The sequence below is a fragment of the Cottoperca gobio genome, chromosome 20 (assembly GCF_900634415.1).
Source record: "Cottoperca gobio chromosome 20, fCotGob3.1, whole genome shotgun sequence".
In the NCBI taxonomy this organism is placed as follows: domain Eukaryota; kingdom Metazoa; phylum Chordata; class Actinopteri; order Perciformes; family Bovichtidae; genus Cottoperca; species Cottoperca gobio.
In genome coordinates this window covers 7,322,437-7,348,157 of record NC_041374.1, presented here as the reverse complement: position 1 = coordinate 7,348,157, position 25,721 = coordinate 7,322,437, and the positions used below count along the sequence as shown (strand labels likewise).

The window sequence follows — 25,721 nt, the reverse complement described above, 5'->3', positions numbered from 1 at the left end:
TGAAAGCTATTTTCTTGTCTTCACAATTGGCCATTGTAATGTACGCTGCACACAGGTGATACTGATTCTGTTTCTAAAAACTTAATGTCCCTTACTACTTACAGAGCTCAGGTCAGGTTGAGAGAATCAACTCCACCATTAAAGAAAGATCGTCTAAAACCATGATGACAACAGGTCTGAAATGAGTAGATCGATGCATTGTACTGTATGTTTGTTCTAGTCGAAGTATGCCAAATGGAACTATAGGATTAAGTCCTCATGAAATGTCAATGGGGAGGACTATGTCCACAGGGGCCAGCCCGCCCGCCTTTGACACCCCACTAGTTTACTTTGCTATAGAGTAAATATTCATCCCCCCAGTTGCACGGACATCTTCTATACAATATATACAGTAGGGGGTCCCTGCACCACGTGGCCCTTGGCCTGAAAAAAGTTGAATACCTCTGTGATAGAGTATGTTAAAAGACTAACACAAACCTTAAGAAAGTTTCATGTTCATGTGTCGGGAAGGCGGCCATAACCCTCAGAGGATGCTTTCATCCTTTTCAAGCTGTTAACAATGTACTCTCAAAAGGTTGTCGTTATCTGAAAGTCCCGTAACAGGTCTTAATGACAACAAGAACAGCCCTTACAGTTGAGGAAAGACAAAACGGGTCAACGTTTTGAGGTGTAGGTTGGCTCCCCCTAACCACCCGTAAGGAGGCGAGAGGCCACAGCAAATATAGAGAGGTTTCCTCCTCGCCACCCTTCTGCTGAGCGAGCTTGAGCAGAGAACCGTGCAGGACAATGCAGCGGTTCCAAAAGTTGCAGAACAGGAGGGCTCTCGTTTCCCAGGCACTAATCAAGTGCAAAGTGTGGAGGAAGCGCGTGTTTGGCAGAGCGCTCGGGATCCGACACCACGTAAGGAGGGGTGCGTATATTGGAAGCGTGCCCAGGTTCTATCGAAGCATGACCCAAACTCAGAAGATGAGGATGAATCAACGGGAACTCAAGTGCTTAGCAGTAATGTAAGACTACCGATACACACTACACCAGGGGTCGGGAACCTTTTTGGCTGGGAGAGCCATAAAAGCTAGATATTTTTTTATGTATTTCCTTGAGAGCCATATATAAAAATATATAAATTTGAATGCAACTTTATGCGTGCATTTTTTAAGAATAACACTTCTCCGAGTACTAATAGCAGTATCAGTGTTTCATTGAACATGTAGCTCTTTTATTAAATAAACTAAACGCTTACGTTATTTATCTCATTTATGTGCACGTTTCAGTGTTTACTGCACGGGTGTCAAACTCAAGGCAATTATATCTGACCCGCGAGAAAATATCATATGTCTGTCATAACTGGCCCGCCGGTTTTGGTAATTACATCAATGCATGGCACAACCACGGGGAAATACATTCGAGGAAGTATCTAAATATGTGAATGCAATGAAAGTTTTTGGAAAGCAAAGGGAAACACACCACAGATCTCTGGGACGATGTGAGCTGGACTGTTTGTGCGACATAACGAAGCATCCCACTGCTTCATTGCCGTGTGATCACGCACATGTGTGATGCAGTGAGAGCTTTCTAAGCCGAGCTTTCTGTGGGAGACTCTGATGCAGAAGGAAACTTTGGTCACTGCGTGTTTCCAAACACTGACAAACCATCTCCACCGCGCATTCTGCTCATAAACTGAGCGCATTTGCCGACTTTGCAGCTCAGAAATTTAAATTGAACTGCTCAGCAATCCGTCTGCAGTTGACTTAAATATGTTCCATATCTTTTTGCACTTTATCCAATATGTGTATCCTGTTCAATAAATGTGGACCGTGTTTGGCACTCCCTGTGATTGAGTTTGACACCCCCGGTCTACTGCTTGCTTTGTGCAGTTTCTCCTCTGCTCGGTTTCGCTTAGGGCGGGGCTCCGCCCCCTACACACACATGTGTGAACACACCTTCACCTACAGCCAGAGACAGAGCGGAGGAAAGGAGAGGGGAGAACTAAAAACAAATCCGCTGCTAAATGTTTTTACTTTAAAATGACACAATATAATTATTTATTAATCATGTTAAAAAATGTTAAACGAGCCATATTGCATTATCGAAAGAGCCATAGGTTCCCGACCCCTGCACTACACGAATGCTCAAGAACAACAAACATTATCACAAGGGTGTAAACCCACTAAATAGCTTAGAGGTAAGACCATCACAGTGAAAGTACACTAGTCTGTATTCGCTTACATTGTTCATTATCTGTTCTCCTTGTACAAGATCTAATAAACCTTCAGTGTAAGACATCTCCATCAGCTTCTTTGGTTTCCAGTACTTTACTCATTAAGATTTTCCCTCACAACAACACAAATGCTTTAAGCTCTTGCTCACTAAACCTACAATAAATCCACTCTCTTATGAGTCCAAATTTAAACTGAGGAACAGCCAAGTCTCTGCTAACACAATGGTGATCAGGAACGATTAGTGCAAAATGAATCTATAACATAAACAACAAAAGCCCTGTCAAGATTTTCAGTAGTTTTTATTGAGCGGGGAAAACTTCAGATCCACTGATAAAACACAGCGATGAGGGCGATGAGCCGACAGTCTACAATGTGATTTACAGTATTTTCCATCATTCTGTGCTGAACTATTTCTCTGGAACAATCTTTGTTTTTCTACAGAACTGAAAAACCTACTGGAGATTTATAAGGGATTGGCATGGAGCCCTCTGGTGATTGTTGTAGTCGATACAGTATGTGACTAAGTTGGATTTGCAGTACGGAAATTGGTGACGAAATTGGAGAAAAAACTGCTCTATAGAGAGTAACTACTTACATGCAGTAATAGGATAGAAAGTGAGCATGACAGAGTGCTCAATGTGTGTAATGCACAATAAAAGAGCTAAATAAATCTTCACGCAATACTGAGCAATGACTGCACTGTAGATAACGCATACAAAAGATGGGCATGATTGCATCACAGCGTCTTACATTTAACAATGTTATCAGTGTGTGTGTATGTGGGCATATTCAGAAATGCAGACTGTAGAGCAACCTAAATTAAAGCTGGATGGGCTTCAGCATGACGCATTCTGTGTAGCGAAAGTGATTTGGTACAGGTAAAGTGCTCATTTAAATGTCCATGCAATTGTGTTTTATGTGTAACAAGAATCATCCCAGCTACTCAGTGTAGCATCGAAATCTCATTGCGTCTTAGACCAACATTTCCAGGTGGAGATATTATCTTTAAATTCACTCAATCTTTCTTGCTGTGGTGGGAGGAAATCTTCAAAAAATAGTGACCTTTCTACTTTGGTAGACAAGACAGTCCGCACGCTCAAATTTACCACTGTCTAGACTCTAGAGGAAGTATGAAAAAGGTTTAGCGGACTGTTCAATGACAGTAAATGCTCAGGTCAGCTCTACTACTGTAGAACCAGCAAACACATACACACTCACACACACAGATGCTGCAAGTCTGAAAATTGCTTCTCTTATTTTCTCTCCAACATTCTGCAACAATTCAATTCTGTAACATTGGACATGTTGAAAGATCTATTGCACTCTTACTATGACTAAAGATTCAGTGTAATACAGAATTTCCATATAGATCAGCATCTCTGTGGGAACATAAAACCATTGGAAACTATCCTAAAGAAATACAAATCTTCAGACGCTCCCTCTCAAGAGAGTGAATGAGCAGCATTCTTCTGAGGATCCACACCTTGCTGGGGTGGAAGAATACCAATAATCGGACTCCAAATGATTCAGCAGACAGAAACATCACAAATAAATGATGTCATTTGTTTTCTATTCCTGAGCTTAGAGGGAATAATGGTATTCACTTATTCAGTCTTGGTAAGGGTGCAGACACAGGTTGAATACCTTGGCCAACCTTCCTGATCATGCCCCTCTGATCTGTAATTATAATAATGATTGGACTAATTAGCTAGACCTTATGTGCTGAAGTAATGACGGTGTGATAACATGTGACAATAGCAGAAGAGAAATGAGGTATAAAGTAAGCAGTAAGGAGGCACACATCAGAGCTGGCAGGAACAGTAAATAAATAACATGTTGGGAGGCTGCAGGAAGATTCACTGACAGGAAAGCTTGAGGCGTGACTAAAACATGACAGATAGAGAAAAGAAGTACGGGACACTGTAGATGGATCCAAACTGGGATAAAAACAAGAACCTGGTGTTTTCTTGTCCTCAGCAACTGTCATGTTTATACATACAGAGCATGCACAGGAATCATCAGTGTTGATTCCGTCCCGAGTGTGTGAAATGCAACACTGTGCCAATTCATATATATATAAAAAGGTTAGTCTTTGGCCATAGAAAATGTTTGAAATGTTGGGTGTTGGGTTCAGCAGTAACATATTGTGGAGTTTTGACCCTGTAGGACCAATTATCTGATAAAATATGATGTTTTCTTTCCCTGTAAAATTTGTAAACACTTGACGTGCAATATTACTTCAACATAAAAGCCATTCAGTAGCTTCAGCTCATTTGAAAAAACAAAAACAAAAAGAACCAGCCGCCTACATCTTGACTAGCTAATAAGGGCATAGCTGCTTTCCATAATATGGAAAGTAACACAAAATAAGTGCTGTCTCTTACTTTCCCTTCACATTATCTTTGAATGTTGTTCGATTCAAGTGTCTTTTTTATCATAACTGTATAATATAGGGCGGAACAATATCATTGAAATTCCACAAATTCTCCATGTTAAAATACAAAAACATTAAACAATAAATCCCATGTACTTCAACATACACTCCTTTAAAAAATATATAGATACAGTACGGTGGAAGTACTTACAAGTCCCAACAACATTCACCATTATGGTAGGCCTGAATGTAGCCTGAAAGGCGAAGCCCAGGGCAAATGAAAGCGTGTACAGAATCTGCTGCAAAACACAGCAAGGGCACTTTATTAACTGAAGGCAAATCAGCTGACCATATCCACCTTTTTCTCAACTCTTTTTTTCTCACCTGCATTCTGGTGCTGCACAGTCAGAGGACACTCCTCAGTGTGAATTACGCTAAATTGGCGAGCACTAAAAAATATAATTATATCATTGGTTCTTAAACATCTCCACTGCCTACCTGTTCATTATAGAATTTAATTTAAAGGTCCTCATCCATAAAACTCTGGCCCCAGATTATATACTGTATATGGCATGCTTCCAGTTTATCAACCTGAATAATTTATTGGGTCAAAAGACTTCCATATACTTTAGATTCCCATTCTGGCAATACAGCATTCAATACCAAAATCATGGAACAGGAAACCTGCTAATTTGAGGTTTGCATCAACACTATCTTCCCTTAAAAATAAAGTAAAAAGCTTTTTTTGCTAAATTGAGACTTTTAACTGCTCGATTTTATGCTATGTTTATGGTAGGCTAAATCTTCCGTTGTTGCCTAAATAGCTCAAACTAAAATATCTTGTCAAATCAAATCAAATCAAATGTATTTATATAGCCCAATATCACAAATTATACATTTGTCTCAGTGTGCTTTACAGACTGTACAGGTTACGACACCCTCTGTCCTTAGACCCTCTGTCCTTAGACCCTCGCAGCGCACAAGGAAACACTTCCTAAATCAAACCCCATAATTAAAGGGGGAAAATGGAAGAAACCTCAGGGAGAGCAACTGAGGAGGGATCCCTCTCCCAGGACGGACAGACGTGCAATAGATGACGTGTGTACAGGATAAACAACATAGTACAAATACAACATTTGACAGAAAATGATGTTGTGATCAAAAAAGAGAAAGTTTGGTTGAATCCAGGATAATGTCAAAAAGGCTTCCCGGTGTCCGGTAGGACCAGGGCAGACTAAAGCAGCAGAATGTAATAAGTCAGCCAGTTTTTAATTCATGCACGTACTCATAGAGACCTAGACAAGCAACCAGGGGTTCAGTGGTTTTCTCCTTGACACTTTGACAGACACAAGATGGCACATGCTGTTAACAGAAAGAAGTTGGCATCTCAGTTGATCAAATCTCTAACCTTGTGTCGGGTATAGACTCTCCAACTACGGATACAAATCCTAAAATAATTAGAGCAATGTCTCTTATTATGACAGGTCTGGTTTTGTCTGATACAACTAGTAGCAACATGAGTTGATAAGAGTAATTGCTGACATGAGGGTTGACAGAAGAATTAGAAATTAAAGATACATTAGGTTATTTAATACTGGTTTCAATCAATGAAGGAAAACTGTAACAACAAGTTATTGGGCAGAACTCGGGTGTGTGATCTTCAAAAAATATAGAATTAAGATGTTCAAAAATAGAATAATATATTAGGTTTGAATTAGATTATATAGATCCACAAAGTGTAATTGGAGCAAACACATACTGGACATGTGTAGTGAAGATGATATGCAATTGTGCAAAAATAATCGGGCTTTGTAATTTGATTATTATGGCTTGAGAACAAGCAATGGATACACATTCCTCATTTTTTTGAGAGGTTAGATGAGCCTGACGAAAAGGGCTACAATTTAAACTAAAGCTGACAAACGGAAAAAGCTGAAGAAAAGATTCAACTCAACAAACACTCTGTGTAAAATATCAGGCTGAATGAGATTAAAGTCAACCTCCAGAAATTAATTTGGGTGAAACATAATGAAAAATGAGTCTTTATTTTGTAATGATATATCATAGATGCTTGACAAACAGTTTACCGTTTGAGCTGCATAATCATGATATTCATAATAGTGGTTTTAATTGCTGCATTGACCTCCCCTCCACACTGTACTAAACCTCTCCACAAGAAGAAATAGTGAAGGTGTCATTTCAGACAACATTAAAAGTGCGGAGATGTTCTTCCAATCCTCAAATAGAGGGATTTTGAACCTTTGATTCTTTTATTCTGCTCAAACATTTCATTTATGCAAAAAATATGAGCAGATTAATCTAAAATCAAAATCCTCTAGGATTGCTTAAGTGGTTTTAAATACAGATGGATTCAATACTTCTCAACCAGACTTTTAATCTTTGAGTACAAGATTCCAAAATCACGTGCCTCTTCCAGCTCTGTGCTTCACAGGTCAAAGAACATCAACACTATGGGATTGAATCCAAACTCAATTGGACAATTTTTGTTGTTTTCATACAACATGGCAACGTGGTAGGCTGTACATAAACAGGCTGTCGTGTTTGTTACTCACGGCAGGAGAACTAATTTCCAACAGGTCCGTTTGTGTGTGTGTGCGTGTGTGTGTGTGTGTGTGTGTGTGTGTGTGTGTGTGCGTTGTTCTTGAGTTTCTTCCGCCTGGTTTGTTTGATTTGCGAGTGAATCTCTTCCAGTCCATTAGAGAGATGCTGGGAGGGCGCCACCGCCAGCTGACCTCTCTCTGCAGAGTTTAAATCACATCTCTGTAAAATACCATATTATACCTGCTGCCAGAGGATGAGTCAGTGTATCTGGCGCAGAGCTGCTGTAACATTGCGGAAATAAACCTGAAGGAATGTTTCTCATGACATGATTTGCATATGTGATATATGAAAAGTCTTTCTGGACTGTAATATATTTCACTACAACCACTTACCATTGTCAATCCCATAACTGATAATATATGCACTTTACATGTGATTTCTAAATGCGAAACGGGCAAAATCCCATTTACAAGCTCTTCTGCTTGGTGCATTATGACATGGCTAAACATGTGATGTGGCAAACACATGAGGGGAAAGTGTTTCCTCCCTGACTATATAATGCTGTATAATGCATAATGCATGAAGGGAAAAAGTTTTCTTTAGGAAACAAGAAACATTATAGAATAAAGCCAGAGTTTCTCCTCATTTCATCACTTATCCTGTGGCAGTGTGTCTACACACCTGTCATGGGAAGCAAAATGTACTATGTTCCTGTTGCTCCACTGAATCAAAGATTATTTACCTTCATCACTTAACTTCCGCAACAATACAAGTATATGCCAAAGATAAATGACTGCCAGAAGAGAGGAGGGATCTGCTTAGACCATCGTCTATGAATTATATGTTCATCCTTCTGACTGTTTTACGCTATCGTTAATGACAAATGTCTATTCAAAGATAGCTCCGGGAAATGTTCCAGCATATAATTTGCCAAGTTTCTGAATCCATACCCTTGTGTGGAAATGTGTAATATGCTGACTCTGTGAGCAAGTCCCAGACCTCTGACTTAAATTGGATCTGTATGGATCGTCAGTGACACACTCTAAAATAAGCTGCGTAGCTGAAGTCAATAGCATTGCCTTCACAGTTTTTTCAGTCTCACTTCACTTTAGATAGCACATCTTAAGTGTTAAATTACAGTAAATGTGTGTAAAAGAATCAACTATAGGCCATTGTCATCACTCTGCAGAAGAGTTAATTTAACTCCCTTTAGAAACTGCATCACAGTCAAATAAGCTCATAAGCTGTTTGGTTGGGTTACCTTCTTCTTCAAGCCGCACATTCAATAACTCCTATTGACACAGAATGTACACACAATTTAATGTTCTGTAAGTAGTTAGTGGTTAATTCTTCTGTCAACTTCAGCTAAGTTGTACAAAGAGTGTGCTGTCGCAGCCTCATCAGTCTAGTACAGTGGTCCCCAATCCACCGGTCCGCGGACCGGTACCGGTCCCTGGGTCATTTGGTCCCGGGCCACACAAATTAATAAAAATATATTTTATTTTGAAAGAGGTGCGTCTGTGTCTCTTGACACATGTCAAGACCAGAGGTCAAGACGCTCGTCTCAGTCACGTGACACTTTACTTAAAAAATTAAGCCCACAAGCAACAATGAGTGGAAAACAAACATCTTTAAAGAGCGCTTTTGGAAAGGGTAAAAGACCCAATGGGGAGACAGATGAAGAAGAGCCTACTGATTTCCAAGAAAAAGAAAGCTGCATTTAAAAGACAAGATCAGGAGTCCTAATTAAAATACGTGTTTATCGCTACAGGTGATTCTCATGCGCCGCTCTGCACAGGCTCACAAATGAGGCAACCAAGCCTTCAAAACTGCTTCGGCACATGGAGACCAAGCACCCGGCATTAAAAGACAAGCCCTTGGAGTTTTTTTGAAAGAAAAAAAACATGAACAAGAAGGACATAAAAAAAAAAAGGTTGGGGGCCGCTCGTCTAGTAGGTGCTCAAGTAACAAAGAGCCAACTGTGAAAAATAACATGGCAACACTGAATGACTTGCTGGAACTGTCTGTACTTCATTCAATCAAAGTGTTTCGGCACAGTGGATGTATCAGAGTGTTTTACAGAATGTCTAAAAGACAATCTACTTGTACTTTATATACACCAAGGGATGCCTGACATGTTATCAATTATACAATCTGGAGTTCATGAAATGGTGAGTATTGTAAACACCTATGCACATATTTGTCCAAAACTGATGCACTCAAATTAAGTCTGATAAGTTATCTATGTTCTGAATACAGCGCTGTTAATCTCGGAGAGCCAACTCTTGAAATAAGTTATTAGCAAGCATGCAAGGAGCCTAACTAATAGGAGCCTTGAGAATTCAATTAGGAAAGTGTGGTTGTGCTACCTTTCGCGAGCACACACACACACACACACACACACACACACACACACACACACACACACACACACACACACACACGTAGAAGAAACCACTGTTTTGCTACCGTTTGTGGGAGATGTGATACAATCTGTGATATAAGAAAGCAAACAACCATTCAACCCAGCAACTTCGGCACCTGGAGAAGCAGCAAAGAGTTTACAGCAAAGACAGATAGAAGACCAGAAAGACCGTAGATGGTACAGCACAAAATTGAAGAGCAAGGTATTATTCTATACATAAAAGTTACTTGAGTTTTATGAGATGCATGTTTGCTGCTTAGGCCTACTGTTCTGCATAGAAACTTTCCAGCTGCAAACTAATGAGAAAGTCATCTGAGCCACTGTGGAGAATGACAGTCGAAGAGAATACAGAAAACCAGAGAGAACGCCGGGCAGTAGGAATTCAGTGTAAAGCGCAGCATGCCCCTCGGCCCACACCCAGAGCGATTGGTATTCGCTGCGGCCATTCGGCAGTGCTAGCGTGTGCTGCATCTCTCAGAAATATTACAAATTGAAAATGATCTTTCCTTTTGTTCTTATCTATCAGCCTTCATTTCATACACTTCGTCGTCCCACTCTGTCAAAAATAAATTGCCGTCATGGAAACAATATGCACCGGCACACATACTCGCTTCCTGGAAAATGAAATGCCCCACAACCCACTGCTTCCAGGCGCAGAGGTCTAATAAAAAGAGGCTGCTGCTCCTGTTGTTGTTTACCCGAGCTTATATATTTTGGCCTGCTGTTTTTTTTTTATCGCTTTTTCTGACAAAATCTGAACACTCATGTAGAAAGAATATAATTCCAGCCTCTTGTCATTGGCATAATGTTTGGCTGAAGTGCCCTCACGATGGAAAATGGCTTTTCATTTATAAAAAAAAAAGAAAAGTTAAACAAAGACCTGGTTTCACCTCTCTCCTGGAACAGAAAAACATCAAATGCTCAGGGCAGTCACTGTTGCTCTGTGGGAGAAGCAGGACATTGATGGGTACTTTCATGTATTATGTACACTACAGGATCCCAATGACTGCCCAGTGGATGTTCAAATACACTCAGCGAGTTCTCCATAAAGACCCAGAGGACTCCAAAACAAACAAACAAAAGAATCTGGAATAATATATCAAAATCTGTGATAAATGCCCCGGGCACAACAGAGTGTACACAGGGCATTTCCATCCATTCATTTACTTTGTTAGCGTGGCCTCTTGTTGCGTTTCCACAGCAACCATGTCAACGGCACAACAATAATTACCACTTACCCTCTATCTGGCCACCTGCTGTTACTGCTGCAGCCCAATTGTTCATGCTATTGAGGTGAAAAAGGGAGAGCGTGCATTGCATGTAAGAGTGGCTACTTAATAATTTAACAGATTTTTAAATACTATATTTATCTAATAATTTGTGGTTGAGGCTTTTGTGCTTCACTTCACCATATAGCTGAATATTACGCACCGACCATAGTATCACAAAATCCTGTGGGAAACAACTGCTGCCCGTAAATCTCTCTACAGTGATATTAAGGATGTTTTTAAAGCATATCCTGGATTGTTTGCATCAACCAAAAATTAAGGTGCAAATTGTGGACAGTGGAGGAAGGTGGTAGCAACAGCCTGTGGAGTTTTCATAGATGCTGGTTGCCTCGGACTCATGATACATGCTGTTTGAAGGTAGACAAGTTTCCGGGGCATGAACATGACCATATTTGGAGCAAGACTGCAGATACACTTCATGCTGCCACAAGGCAAAAGGTTGTGTAGTGTGTAACTTTAAATGTACAAACATATCTCTTTTTTTCCTGCTACATTCAAATTCTTCTAAAGCTGCGCTCCTGATAACCCTTCTGTGGTCTGACTGGAAAATCACACAAAAAATGAAAAGGCTGTGATTTACTTGGAAGATATCCCCATTGGGGATTGGAGTCAATACCAATACCAGTGAAATTCCACGATTCTTAATACCAATTTGAGACCACTGTAAAATACTAAAAGAGAACAATAAAACCCCTGTAGGCCTACTGCTTAAACAGGTCATAATTCTCTCTCTAATATCTATTTTATATTGCTGCAAAAACTGCAGAACTACAACAAAGAAAGTGAGAGGGAAGACACTTAACCTCTGATAGCTATTGCTGACTGCTCAGTGCAGTACGGCCTCAGTCTGTGGAACTGTACTGGGCAGCTCCCAGGTATAAAATGTGTACAGCTGTGTATCAGAGCAGCATCACTACCAATACAGTGGGGAACCACTAGCTGAATTAAAAAGGTTTTATTTTCATTTCATCATATTAAGAAACAAAAACAATTGTGACAGAGGTTTGCAATTTATAAGTTATGTAACAGCTCAGCTGAAAGTATTGAACATACTTTAATTACGTCTACAAAATGTGCTGACAGTAGCATACTCAAAAGATAGCAGATGTCTCGGGGAACAGAAAATCAGAGACCATTTCCTTTGCTTGTTGCACGCTCAGCATCCTCCAGTCTTTCATACTGATGATAATAACAAGCAGTCATAATAATCAAACAGTTCCAATAGCTCAACCACTCCCGTCAATAAAGCTCAACGTTCCTCATACAGTCTCTTCACATTGTCTCTCCAAATACAAAGCTTGACATTTTAATTTGAGCCCGCCACTTTAGTTGCTGAGCAGACAAGCACTGAAATATAGATCATTCCCAAACAACAGCCACCAATGAGCCAGTTGGTGATCCTGATAAAATTCCCAGGAGCACCAAAACAGCTGCAGCAATTGACGAAGGAGGCATTCGGCTGTAATGGACATGCTTAGTGGGCCACAGGTTATGAGCCCTGATGCTGAGGCTCTGGGATTGTCAGTGAGGCAGTAGTGTACCAGATGCAGAGGATGACACAAGGTAACACATTCAAACACACACATGGGCTTAGGCCAGGTGGAGAACAAAATCCAAGTGAAGCTTCACAGCATCTTTAGAGATTGGATTTTGTTCTCCACCTCATAGACATTATATTTGAAGAGAAGCATAATTAGCCACGAGGCAACATGTATCTAATCTAACATTAACACACACAAACGCATGAAAGAAAGTAATGATACCTTCGACAAAGTGTTTCATATGTGTGATGCAGCGCCTCTTAAATTTAATACCATGAGGATTTTAGGTGGAAAAAGCACCAAATGAGAATTAATTGTGCCATAAAGAAAAAACTTGCTTTGCCCTCTTTTCTTCCTTTCACTCACTGTTCCCTCCTCCCTCCCCCTTGCTGCTGCCTCCACTTGAAAAGAGTCCAGAGAAAGTGCTCTCTTCTCTTGACAAGCAGGGAGCCGTTTGCTCTCCTGCCAAGCTACAGTCGAAAGAAAGGTCGGTGGTGTGTCTCCTACAAGTGTGTTGGATAAAAGAGAAATGTGTGCATTAGCCTCTGCGGGTGAATCAAATCTGAACAGAGAGACAGAAGCGGTGGTCAATCTCTGAATAATGAAGATGGTCAGTCAATTATTAAAGGTAAGTCATAGTGTAAGAGGCTGTGAAACCCTCCAAACCAGATACACAATTTGCTTAAACGCTTGCTTAAATAGTTAAATAACTACTTTGGGAAATACTCTTTGAGAGTTAGATGCACACATTACATGCAGTGCTTAAGCTGGGAGGTGGTTACCCTAGCTTAGCATTAAAACTCAGTGCTTCTGTAGAGAATGTCTTCAGCTTCAACAACGGTTGTCCGGCAACATCACCGCGAGCAAGACTCGAGCAAGTCATTACATCTTGCTGTTGTCAGCCAGGGAATAGTTACAGCGTGTAATTCCCCCTTAAATCACAATCTTTCATTTCTAGATTTCTCTTTGTGAATAAATTGAACAGAAAAAGATACAATATGTTAATAAGTGAGCTTTAAAGGTATTGTTGCTCTCTCACCCATCCATTGTTAGTATTACATGCAGTACATAATCACCTATAATGTGTATTATTGTCTCAAATATAGGCTATTAGCAGGATGAAGACGTGGCAAAGTACCATTGATAGCCTCAAGAATGTATCTTCAGACATCTACGAGTCGCTTGTCATCGGTTTAAGCTGTGTGACTCTCCTCTTCTCCTCCCTTACTATAATAAAGAGTAGCAGAGGGTAAGAGGAGAATTGCGAGGTAGAATTTAATGTGTTAGGAGGGAAAAAAAGGAAAAGTTACAGTGAGAGAGTCTGAGGCGGAGTTTAGTGCACGCCATTTAATCAAATTAAAGCCAGTCGGGTTTGTACACACCCATTCGTACGCTGATGTCAATATGCACAGAAGAAAAATGGCTAACAAGGTTTTTGTTCATGCGGAATGCCTCTTGCACTGGGGTCAATAGTGGATGTCAATAACAAGAGGGTAAAGTTATCGATGCTGCGTTGTCAATTCCTCATCCAATTATGCCAGACTCCACGAGCACTGTTCAAACTTACAGCAGAGAAGAGATACATATATAAAGGTATGTTGACTTGACTCAATACATTTAAAATAATAGATTCATGTTGTGGCATAATTATATTTTCCTTAAGACATCCCTAATTGTGTTGAAATAAATTCTAAATTGGAAGTTATTGTCACTTATAAACATATTCCAGATGTGTGAAATCATCAGTTTCTACAGCTGTTCTAGGGATAAATAAGTATCATTCCATTGTTATTTTAAACTATATCGGTTACATTTGATGTGAACATCGGCAAGATGTAACAATCAAATTTGATCCAGATTGATGTTTTTCACAATATTCTAACTTTTTATGTCTTTTCTTTACACCATGAGTTGTAAATTGTATTTCCTGTTGTCAACCATGATAAAGTTGTTTAGCAGGCCGTTAGCAGGCCAGTATTAAAGCGTTTGACACTTTTAGGCACCGCTGTGACAGCTCCGTCAGAAAATAAAGTACATTATTATCAGTAAAATGGTAGAACATGAACATTTAAATAAAAAACTAACTGTTCCTGAGAACTCACAGACAAGCTAACTTGTCCAACTCACATTAGAAAGTTGTCAACCAATTATCAAACTCACTGCCTGAGAAGAAAAAGGTAACTTCTCTACACACAAAAGAAACTATCAATCTTATCAGGATGGATTATGCTGCTGAAACTATAGGAAATGACCAGGTACACAATATTTCTAAGTTATAAAATATGTAGGTTATGCAACATCAAAATGCAGAAAAACCTGCACTGAAGTAAGAACTGAGAGGGAACACTGGTGGCCAATGTAATGATTTTGTAGCCTTCTGATCACATCCTTGGACTAAGTGCAACACTACTTCTGATTTCGTCCAATACAAATTCAGTTTAGTCATGACCTTGAATGAAAAGGCTTGCACTGAAATCTAATAGCTTGTTCAACCAGCCAGCCCACAAACCATTCTCTCAAAATCAATGTTGCCCCTGCAATGGTGAGGAAAGAACATTACATCCAGTTACTCAGAATCACACACACTGTGATGTGTTCAGGCAGCCGAGGAGATGCATCTTTCCGGTCCCTCTCAGGTCTGTGTAGACAACACATCTTGCTTTACAGAGAACGCTCACGGTGAAATTACAGGTAATAAAGGGGAAGGCTGTTGCATCGTCACGCTCCTCAAAATGGCAGCAAAAATGTCCCTCAGAGTGCAAATTTAGTTCAAGGCAAACAGTTGATGTTGTTCCAGGTTTCAGAGCATGCATGTTCAGTTTTGGGAAACAAACTCAAACGCAGGCAGTGCAATCAAAGAGCCATTCATTCGCTTTCAAAATCGATTTAAGTGACAACAAGAATGTTTCAGCTGTGCATGAACCAAAACTGTTTTTAAGTTTTAGTTGGACCTTTCACTACTCAAACAGTACAGCATTACAACAAGTTAACCAGTAACCAAACAATACCAGGAGACAGCAGATTGTCCTACACAACTCATGTTGAACACCATTTTTTAAATTGGATTGTTACTCTATAGAGTGATGCAGGGATGACGTATTTTCGGGGGTCGGTCCGGGTGTTAGCATTGCACTGGTTGCCTCGACAAATGGTCAATGGGATCTTCCATTGGATTTTGGGTTATCGCAGAAAATAAACTCTGTCGCCACCACTAACCTAAATGCAGACTCGTCTTTGGCGTGGTGACGTTGAGTAGTGTCATTTAGCCAGTTGTGAGTTAATCGCCGTTTTGAAGACACATAGAAGCCTCAGACATTCAAGTGCGGGGTATTTTCTGACGTAATACACGTGGTAGAACAAAATGTTGTAATTCACTTAAGCTTGTGTTAACCACAGACCTTATTTCTGGCATCTAATCAAAAACCCATTCAAAAAACCCATTGACTTCGAGACGAGGGAACCAGAAGTGCTAACATGCTAACTCGTTCTTTTTGGAGATATGGAGATACGACGTATGTTCATGCTTCATATTTAGTGAACATATGAATTATAAAAACCATGACACCAGATCACAGGTTAAGCTGGCTTTAAATATTCCTGATACCAACTCTGAATTGGCGAAGACTATTTGCCAGTACTTAGCACTTTACTACTGGAATGACCTGCGACACAGAGAGATGCTCATTCCTCTGAGAGACTTCACTAGTTTATATTTCCAATAATATAATATTTGTAATTGATTACATTTGTGTAATAATGGTTGTTTTGAGTGAATGGGCTTTTCTGTTGTGATCTTGTATATATGTAAGTTGTTCTCAAAAGTTCTGCAAAAAGTCAGCGAGACTTTCTGGCTAAATGAAGGCTTAAATATTCCCACTAAAGAAAATGGATTGTAATCTGTCATTTGGACTCTCTGGGCGTCTGCTATCAAGCGGACCACATCAGAAGAATCATTTATGCATTTTTAAAAGGGCCAAAAGCAAAGACTCCTGAAATAAAAGGTGGTAACTTAATCACAAAGACGTACTGAGGGAATGGGGTTGCCTTGAAATCTGATCTTCTCCTGGAAAGCTGACGGCCGGAGACCAAATATAGGCTCCGTGCTTTGGTCGTAATTGGGAGCTTTATTGATTTCCGGGCTTGTCGTCACGCCTGAGGTGACCTTTTGTTTGAGAATAATTGCTCTATTAGAGGGTTTATTCAGGCACCTGCTGGGTATCTCAGACACTATTATTGTCCAATAAGATTCCCCAGGCAGTAAAGCAGTGACCCTGTTCTGATATGTGGGGTGGACAGAGAGACTGACCTTCTGCACTGCAGGGGCTTATCATCAAATGAGAACACAAGTGAATGTGAGCTCTAATACTGCTCGGAAGCTTAAAAAGGTTATACAATATATTGATTTTATTGTATTGCTTCATTTCAGAGAAGCGTATAAAATCATTCACTGCACTGTTCAGCACAAACGATCATAGCATGTACTGTTTGTACACAATGGCTTTCACTCTGAAGACTGTGAACCACCCTTATCTTTCTGTGCAGATTGACTCCCCTACAAAATAACGCCAATAACTCTAGAATAATTCATTCTTTCCAAATAGATCTGATGTATTTTTTCATATTGCAAAATACATTGCAGAAGAAAAATTGCAATGTCAGTTTTCTTTCAACATCGTGCAGCCGTAGTAAACGTAGCAAACACATGAGATATAAGTGATTGTGGTTGAACTTTTAGGTTTTTGATGAAGCACTCTGACCCCACATTGTCATCAAAGAGAAGTGTAAGCCAACAGGCAACAAAACAAAACCATAAGATATATATGACATATATGACGTTTGCAAAACTATGCTTTTAAATATGGTTTTGGAAGACCAAAAGAACGTTTTATTTAGGGATGTGACGAGAACCGGTACCAAGGCGATGCCGAAATTCTGAAAACTTAACGATAGTCGTTTTTCTACAGTACACGTGTTCACAGCAATACAACACAAAACAAAACAAAAAACTGTATTCAAATGCAGTTTTTGCTGAAGTAGATGGGATTTATTGTTTGGTTTTTGCTTTTGACTATGGAATCCAATCGCTATTGAGAATTGTGGAATTTCCCTGGTATTGGTATTGACTACAACATTTCTGGTATCGTGACATCTCTAGTTTTTACCAATACGAAGACTAAATGAGAGCATAATTAAAAAGTTATATGCTAAAATTATAACGTCTGTACTGTACAATGTAATTTAAATATATTTGAAATCACTTTAATTGCAGATTATTCTATATTTAGATGTGAAAAGGGGAATACAACTTACACTTCTCAAATGTAAAGTGAAAGGGCATTGCATTTCTTTAGAGGAAACATTATTAAGACTTTCAAATATGCCAGCTTTCCTTCCAGCCATCACTCTCACATCACGCTCCTTTCTTTAGAGCACAGCTCCAGAATCATTTTCACACACTTTCTCACTCATCACTAGCTCGCTCTTGTCACACTTAAAACATATACAGACTCATTCAAAAGATAGCACTACAAGAGACATGACATTGCCTCACAAACAACACCAACGGCATAATAACATGACTGCGTGTGCACCCAACAGTAAAGGTAAAGATTTAGTCAAACTTTGCGATCTATGTAATTGAAACCCTGAGACAAGGAGTGCGCCAGTCAGCCCAAGTGATCGAGCAACACATACAGTGAAAGAGAGGCGAGATGGCTGCAGAGAGACAAAGACAACACAGAAACTTCACTTCATTGACAAAGTTCAGCAAAACCTTATGGGAGCTTTTCATTCAGCTTTCATAAAACACAACACAGTTATACCTACAGTAGTATTTTCATAACGTTAGCTCAAAGTATATGCATTTATTTTGGGTGTTTGCGATTTTCATAAAATTAGCTTTCCCTGTCTAAAGCTTTAAAGTCACTTTTAAAGTTTAGAATCCAAATTTCAACATTAAACATGAAATAATACAATCTTTAAAATGGATATAACGCGTAAAAGGTATTTGAATGAGCGCCCTGAGGTCTGTGAGGCCAATAACTTCAAGAAGCAAATGTTCTCTACTCATAGTGGGATCACTTAGGTGTAACAATTACTGCTAATTATCTTTTTGGCCTGAAGCAACTCAAGGGTCAGCGACAACTGTGCGATAAAAGTTCACTGAAAAACTTTGTAAGGTTAGCCAGGAGTATAGTTTTCTGCTCTTCTTCTCTGAAAAGATAGCAAATGACTGCATGAGGGAGAACCTGTATTTCACTGATATAAGCAGAGATAGAGCATCTAATTCAGTGGCAATTGACAGCACCCTGAGGATCACTGAAACGAGTGCAAACCCAGGTACTGTGTGGAACTCAAACACCCACAACTGTAAGGAAGGAAGATTGTAACCGCCACTTTTAGTATCTCAGTTTGTTCTTATCATGCACATGAATTAATTTCATTATCAAACAAGCAAACTCTATGGAATAGGTCTGTTATTTGTCAACATGCATATTCCATCAGGCTAAGAATGCAGCATTTCCAGAGGATGAGTAGATATTGAAAACACGGATGTTCTAGAGTAATTACCATCCTCCTTGGAATTCCAACTTTAGCAAAGTGCCGATGTACCACACTTTCATGTCTGCAGAACAATATCCAAATCAAAATCCAATCAAGCTTCCTGTGGTGTTTGATGTTCGAACAAAGTTGGACGCTCATTTGCTGGAACACTCTGAAATTAGGACCGCATGCTCATTTGCCAGAATGTGACTCAAATTAGCTGAGCATTTGATTCAATTTCATACGCTAGTCAACAAAAGGAAAAGCAAAAAACAAGATGGTGACAAAATTAATGAATTAATATTATTTTCCCCCAATCACTTTGTCTGTTTTAATTTGTGTTTGTTTTCTTTGTACAAAGCCGCATACTGAGCTACAGCATCTCCATAGAAACTAGGTTGCCGCTGGGCGTTTGGAGTTTACCCAGCAAATGTCATGATGAAAGTCAGTATTTCAGGCAAGGGCACTAAACACCACTGAGGAGGCATGTAATGGCAGCCAATATTTTGAGCGTGGAAAATCAGCAGGGGGTTGACATTGTCGCCTCTGACCAATTCCCTTCCGCTCAGACTTATTAATATAGCTGGGGGAAGTAAGCAGGAGTGGGATGCATGCCAGCATATAGACAGTTCAGGATAGAGCTGACAACATGACTGTCAGACAGATGACAGGGACGCATGCTTTTCAAGTAGAGAAAGATGATATTTCAGCGGGCTGCCCACTTTCACGCTCCCATCACCATAATGTGATGAGCTGTCACATTAAAATCCTCCAGTTGGTCAATTTGGAGCACCACCAGTATTCCATGGTAGCGAGAATCATTGCAGCCATAACAATAACACTAAAGGTTTGAGGCGATAAATGTCAGAAAGAACACTGGTTGTAAGACTAGCTTTGAAAAGCAAGCTCATTCCTCTAGGCTTGTGCCAGGCTGTGCAGCTAGAAGCCAAGATTTGGGCACAGCCTTTAGCCTCCTGCAGGCTACTAAGTGGCTCTTTGTGCAATGTGTTTCACTAAAGGAAGTGGGGAGGAAATTGTTGCCTGTTTTTATTTTCAAGGAAAAGATGCAACACTGCAAAATGAGGATTTTAACAACCTATACCAGATGTTAAGGGCAAATTCTGAAACCAGAGCTTAAATAAGACAAAGTTGATGTCTTTCCAAGCTCACCTCAGCTATGTGTATCACTTTGAGCTGTCACATTTCCTCCAACACTGGCACAAACAACCCCTAGCAGCATGTCCAGTGAAGCTGGAGCACCAGCTTCTCCTAATTCGCCTCTGAGCCTACAGGCAATTACCTGCTTATCTTTCGTGACTAGCACTCGCTCTTCTGAATGTTTGTCACCGACATGGAGGTGGCGGCAAGACGACAGTAGGACCCGAGGGGGGCCGACGTTGAACCTGGCAATGCTCAAAGTTTCAATTAGAGGCTCGGCGGAACATTGCGGCTCCTGATCGCCTCCCTGTTCCACAGCTCTGGGCTCCTAATTACAGCAGGTCGATAAGGCCAAAAAACACAGCTCCAATGGACTGAGGCAAGGCACAGATAAACACACACAAATGAAGACAGGAATATAAAAACATATTATCTAACACAACAGTCCACGTGTGCTTTTTTATATGGTGCACAGACACAGATACAGGCTGACACTCCCGACAGTCTGAAGCATGATTAATCTCACTTGCTCACTATTTTCACTCAGCATACACAATTTACTTGCAACCATAAAGAACGGAAGCTTCAGGTTCAAAAGCCTATTTTAGGTTATCTATTACAAAATATATTCTGACTTTAAGTATTCTAAATGTAGTCAGCTTATTTATCTCCTTATACAACTGTGCTTTTCACCTGAACGCAAGAGACAGTAAATAAAAAAGCTTTGATTTCAAATTCTTGGCGAGTTGCTTCATTTATGGAAATATGACCACTCAGGTTGATGTAGAAGAAGCTGCACAGAGTTAAAAAGGGATCTATATGCATATTCACAATTACAATACAACAAAGAAAGAAACCTCACTGAAGAAATGCTGACCTTTTCCTAAATGAGGCGGTTTTGCACACTGTTTGGAAACTCCTCCTGAGATGTGTTCACTCATACTCAGACACACACAAACTGACACACACACCTTGATGTCTGCACAGACTATTAGCGAGATGGAGGATTGTCATGACATTTAGTTTGACCGTTGCTCCAAACACTGAATATTTATTGCTGTATTAAAGCAACCCCCTCCCTCACGTTATAAGCCATTTCGGCAACGAACATTTGAATCATGACAACAATCATGATGAATTGCTGTGGTTGCTGCCTGGCAATCTCGCTTCTAATCTCCACTTCAGAACCCAACATCACGACTCAATTGTTCATAATTGCCCTTAAAATGAACTATGGCAAAACATTAGGGCCATCCAATTCTACTTTAAATCCATCTTCCATTATCTCTCATCAGTCAAGGGCACTTGGCAAACAGGAGGAATTTGCCTATTATCTATTTGCGTTCCATAAATGAATCATCTCGTCTGCTCTTCCAAAAGTATTTTGGCCATACTGCTTATCTCTCTCATTAAGAAGTGTTCTGATGAAATGGCACAACACAGAGAAAGAACAAGAAAGTGGATGACCTAACACCATGTTAGCTACTGGTTCACCACAGGAAAATGTGCAAGTAAGGAAATCATCAAGATAAGGATAAGGTACAGTTTCAAATCAAACCTATGTATTCCCTCCAGCAAAAGAACTCTAGTATGTCAATCTGGGTTGGAAACAGAGAAGCAAAGAGAACCAGAAATTCCAATTATGCAGAGAAGGTAGAGGGATGTTGCTACACCTATATGCTAAGCTCATACATATGAAAATCTGCCTCTTTGGAGGTGGGTAAAGTAAAAAGAAATTGCACTTCACATTTTTAGCATTTTGCTTACTCTTATAAAGAGACTGAGGGAGCTGGTGCTGGTCCTGTCTCTTCCTTACAGCTGGGTGACACCTAACAGGGTTAAATGATAAATGATTGTGCCAAGAGAGCTTACAGCTAACAAGCTAACCAGCTAACCAGCTAACCAGTGGGGAACACACTAGTACTACTCAGTCACTTAAACTCTCTCTAAGTTTCTTTTGTATTCTGTCTGTACTGGGCCAGTTGCTCTTCTTAGCATTTTTTCTTAGGGTTGTACATCATTTAATTCAATTAAACGTTATTTAGTGAATGAAGTTATGAAAAGAAAAACACTTCAGAGCTAGCAATCTGCTTAGCAATAATTTCACATAGTATCTTCCATAGTTGTAGGCTACATGTAGTATTTTGTTGGGAAAATTGAGTGTGGATTTACTATTTACTATATTTTGTCTCCAAGAGAGAATCGACTTATCACAGCCATTCCATTGAAATTAATTGCCTCAAACCTTTGCCATTTTAAAATGTGTGACCTGGCCCTTACACATGCTGCACAGGCAAATCTAAATTCAATGATCTAAACTGTGATCATCCCGTTATAAACCGACTGGCAGACCAACTTGACACCTGAATTGGCAACATGTTTTGGTCCCTTTCACAATGGATTCTTATTACATCAGTGAATTGACTTGTAAAAAGGGGATGAGTCTACATTGATGGCATTAGAAAGGCTGATGACTTCTGGATCAACAGATACAAATGCAAAGATGCACCAATTTTGAGAAAAGGAAACTCTGGGACACTGAAACGCCATCACTGCTGTATCGCACAAACAAGTTCAGGCAAAAAGAAAAAGAAACATAGCAGGTGCCACGCCGATGATTCCTTATCGTCCCACTGTGTTGTGTGCAAGTTGTTACTTTAATTAACATCTGTTTAAGCATTTATCACTTAAGCTATTCTTTAGCAGGCCACTGAGGCAGTAGCTCTACCACAGCGAGGTAAATGAAACAAAACACGGCTGATTAAAACTACACTTGTTTTCTCAGTGCAAGTTACACACAAAGAAAATCACTAAAATGTTTAAGCCAAATATCATCAATCCTGCAATATTTAAACCTTTGACATGACGTCTGGCTTTATCCTTCTGTCGATATTTTGTCTTTCAAGTGAGCATCTTCACATTTTATGCTTGAATTTATCAGCTCATTGCAGACAGGCACCGTTTCAAATAAACAACATTTTATCAATATTTGACAAGAGCACATCCTCAGAAAACTATGATATTGAGTACATCGAAGGTTACCAAGTAGGAATCATAGTATCTTAGAAGAAACTTAAGAATATAAATAAATAAATAGGCACTGAACAAATATACTAGGAAGTCTTTTTTGAGTTGGAAGGGATCTTATATCCCTTTTCTCCTGAACATTTCTCCAGTACTGTAGACCTTGTCACTTATTTAACTCCAATGTTGGCCTGACGGCATGTAGACAGCCATGTGCTTTCTCTGGTACATACAGTTATAGTGACGCAAGATACTTCTAATCACCTGCCAGCAAAGAGTCTAAAAGAGATATTCATGCATCACAAATGCGATGAAAAATACAAAAAGCAAAAAGTGAGTAGGACCTACCATCCTACCCATGATATGGCTTGTCTATGATTCAATACCTTCTTTGGCCCTATTCTCTTCAGGAACACCCGGAAGCTGCTATGCTAAGCTTTTACTCAAGCTGCTGTCCTGATATGAAGTTTTAGCTTTGTACCCCCCCCCCCCCCCAAAGTCCTTTACTGCTCTGCTACTATGAGATGCTATTAAATCAACTTTAACAGGGCAGACCTTGCCTTTCAGCTTGGCTCTTACAGTATCTAATTCTCTCCCTTTAGCATGCATTACCCGCTGCGGCGTCCCAAGTTTGGGAGACTCACAGAAAAAGCTGTAAAAAGACTGATTATTGAGCTGGACCACAGAGGCGTCTTCACAATCTTCCTCATTGAATGTTGCATGCTGTGATCTTGCTTTAAGGCTCCAACTGGCTGTGGGAAGTAACTAAGAAATCTGAACCGGGAAAATCCCAATTACTCCTGTAATCTGACATCATTAAACTGCTCACAGCATACATATGTTTACTGAGCCAAAGACATGTTTATATCAAGCACCAGAAATTGCTCAATTTACAGTTTTCCAATTACAGTCATCTGTGTTACAGCATTCTTTATAATTAGTCTAAGATGAGTATTTTACCAACAAAAAGTGCTACTTTAGCTTTAATTAAGTTCAAATGGTATTGCCTCTGTATGTACATGACTCCACCATACCCTGTCTTGACCTTTCACACCTTGAGAACCTCCACCCTATGTCAGTAATGAGTGCTAGAGGTGTGACTCACTCTGTGTGATGCGGTTAGCTGATTACTGGAGAGCTGTTGCCATCGCTGGTGAGCTGCCCTCTATCACCGCCCTCTGTCCCTGGACCATAAGCCTGGCCAGCAGACCATCAATCAGGAGGCCACAACAGGACCTCACGTAATCACAGCGGCTTGTACATGTATGTGTGCATGCACCAGTAGTGATGTGTGGTCAAGTCTATGTTACATCGCCAATTTTGGAAGCAAAAATGCTTGAAACACGCTTCACGCCTCAGGAAAATCCACTAACATTTACTATTTACTGGTGTTCCAGCATCACCAGGTCTCCAATCTTGTCAGTAATTACAAAAAGACCAGTGTATGCAGCTATTTAAATTTGAGCTCTTAATTTTCTACTACTGCTATAACAAATTGATGCCACCATTTGTATTAGAGAACATAATATTAGGACGGTCAACACAATTATATTTGAATTATTGGTTGAGATTAAAATTAATGTCTTTAAATTATATATCCAATGATAAACTAAATGAAATAACAGCAAATCCTCACATTTGTGAAGCTGAACCAGCAAAGGTTTTGACATTTTTGCAAGATTTTGTCTATCATCAGTTGCTTATGCAGATGTTTGTGACTACACAGCAAGTGTGCAGAATATGCATGGTGGGACTAGTGGACCTTTGGCTGCCTCCGAGGGTGTAGACTGATCACAGCAAGGGAAGATTGTCTGCTTGGCAGGATAAAGCTGAGTGTCCCTCGCACCTTTTCTGTCATCTTTAGACAGGCTAGCAGTGACACATGCTGTCTTAAGTTACAGTTTGTGTTGATGGACTGGCTTGAAACTTATGTTTTCATGTGACACTGAGCAGCAGACGTGTAACAACAGGATAAAGGCATTTACCACAAATGTGATAATGATAATGTGATAGTGACTAAAAGTAGAGTCCATTGTATTTTTCAAGCAATAATGAAATTGTATATTATGACACAAAGCTCAAAGCATTTTCGTAGCGGAGATGCTTTAAAAAGAGAGTGCTGGGTATATTGTTGTAGATTGTTTCATTTACAAAATTTAGAAAAGTTAAATGTATTATTCTTAAGATTTCCTATGCCTGTGAGAATGCTTGTAAAAGCTGTCAGTCAATACAAAACTGCATTATTGTTCAAATTCACTGGCTACTCCTACTGCAGGAGGAGGTGTATTATTTGTTCACCGTGACATTAATAGAGCAACAAATTAGTTTTTTCCTGCTCATGAAATATTGATAAAATAAGTCTGTGATGTTCTTGCACCTCTGTGGAGGTGGGTCAACAGATGCTACATTATCACTGACTGATGGAGGTTGCAAAGAAAACAGCAGAGCCACCCTGCACCACAGTGAAATGCAACAGTGTTTTCAGCCTTCAGACTCGGGAGACAGTTGAGCTTTGCTGAAGAGGTCAGACGCTTTAAAGGCATTGCATTGCATAGTTAGAAAGCATGAACATGACTCAATGATTTA

At 39.8% G+C, this 25,721-nt stretch overlaps 1 protein-coding gene across 4 annotated transcripts in view; it reads right to left on the bottom strand.

Moving 5' to 3' along the window:
• dpp6a (dipeptidyl-peptidase 6a) overlaps positions 1-25,721 on the bottom strand; it is a 177,993-nt gene that overhangs the window by 64,433 nt on the left and 87,839 nt on the right. The gene's annotated exons all lie outside the window — the stretch shown is intronic.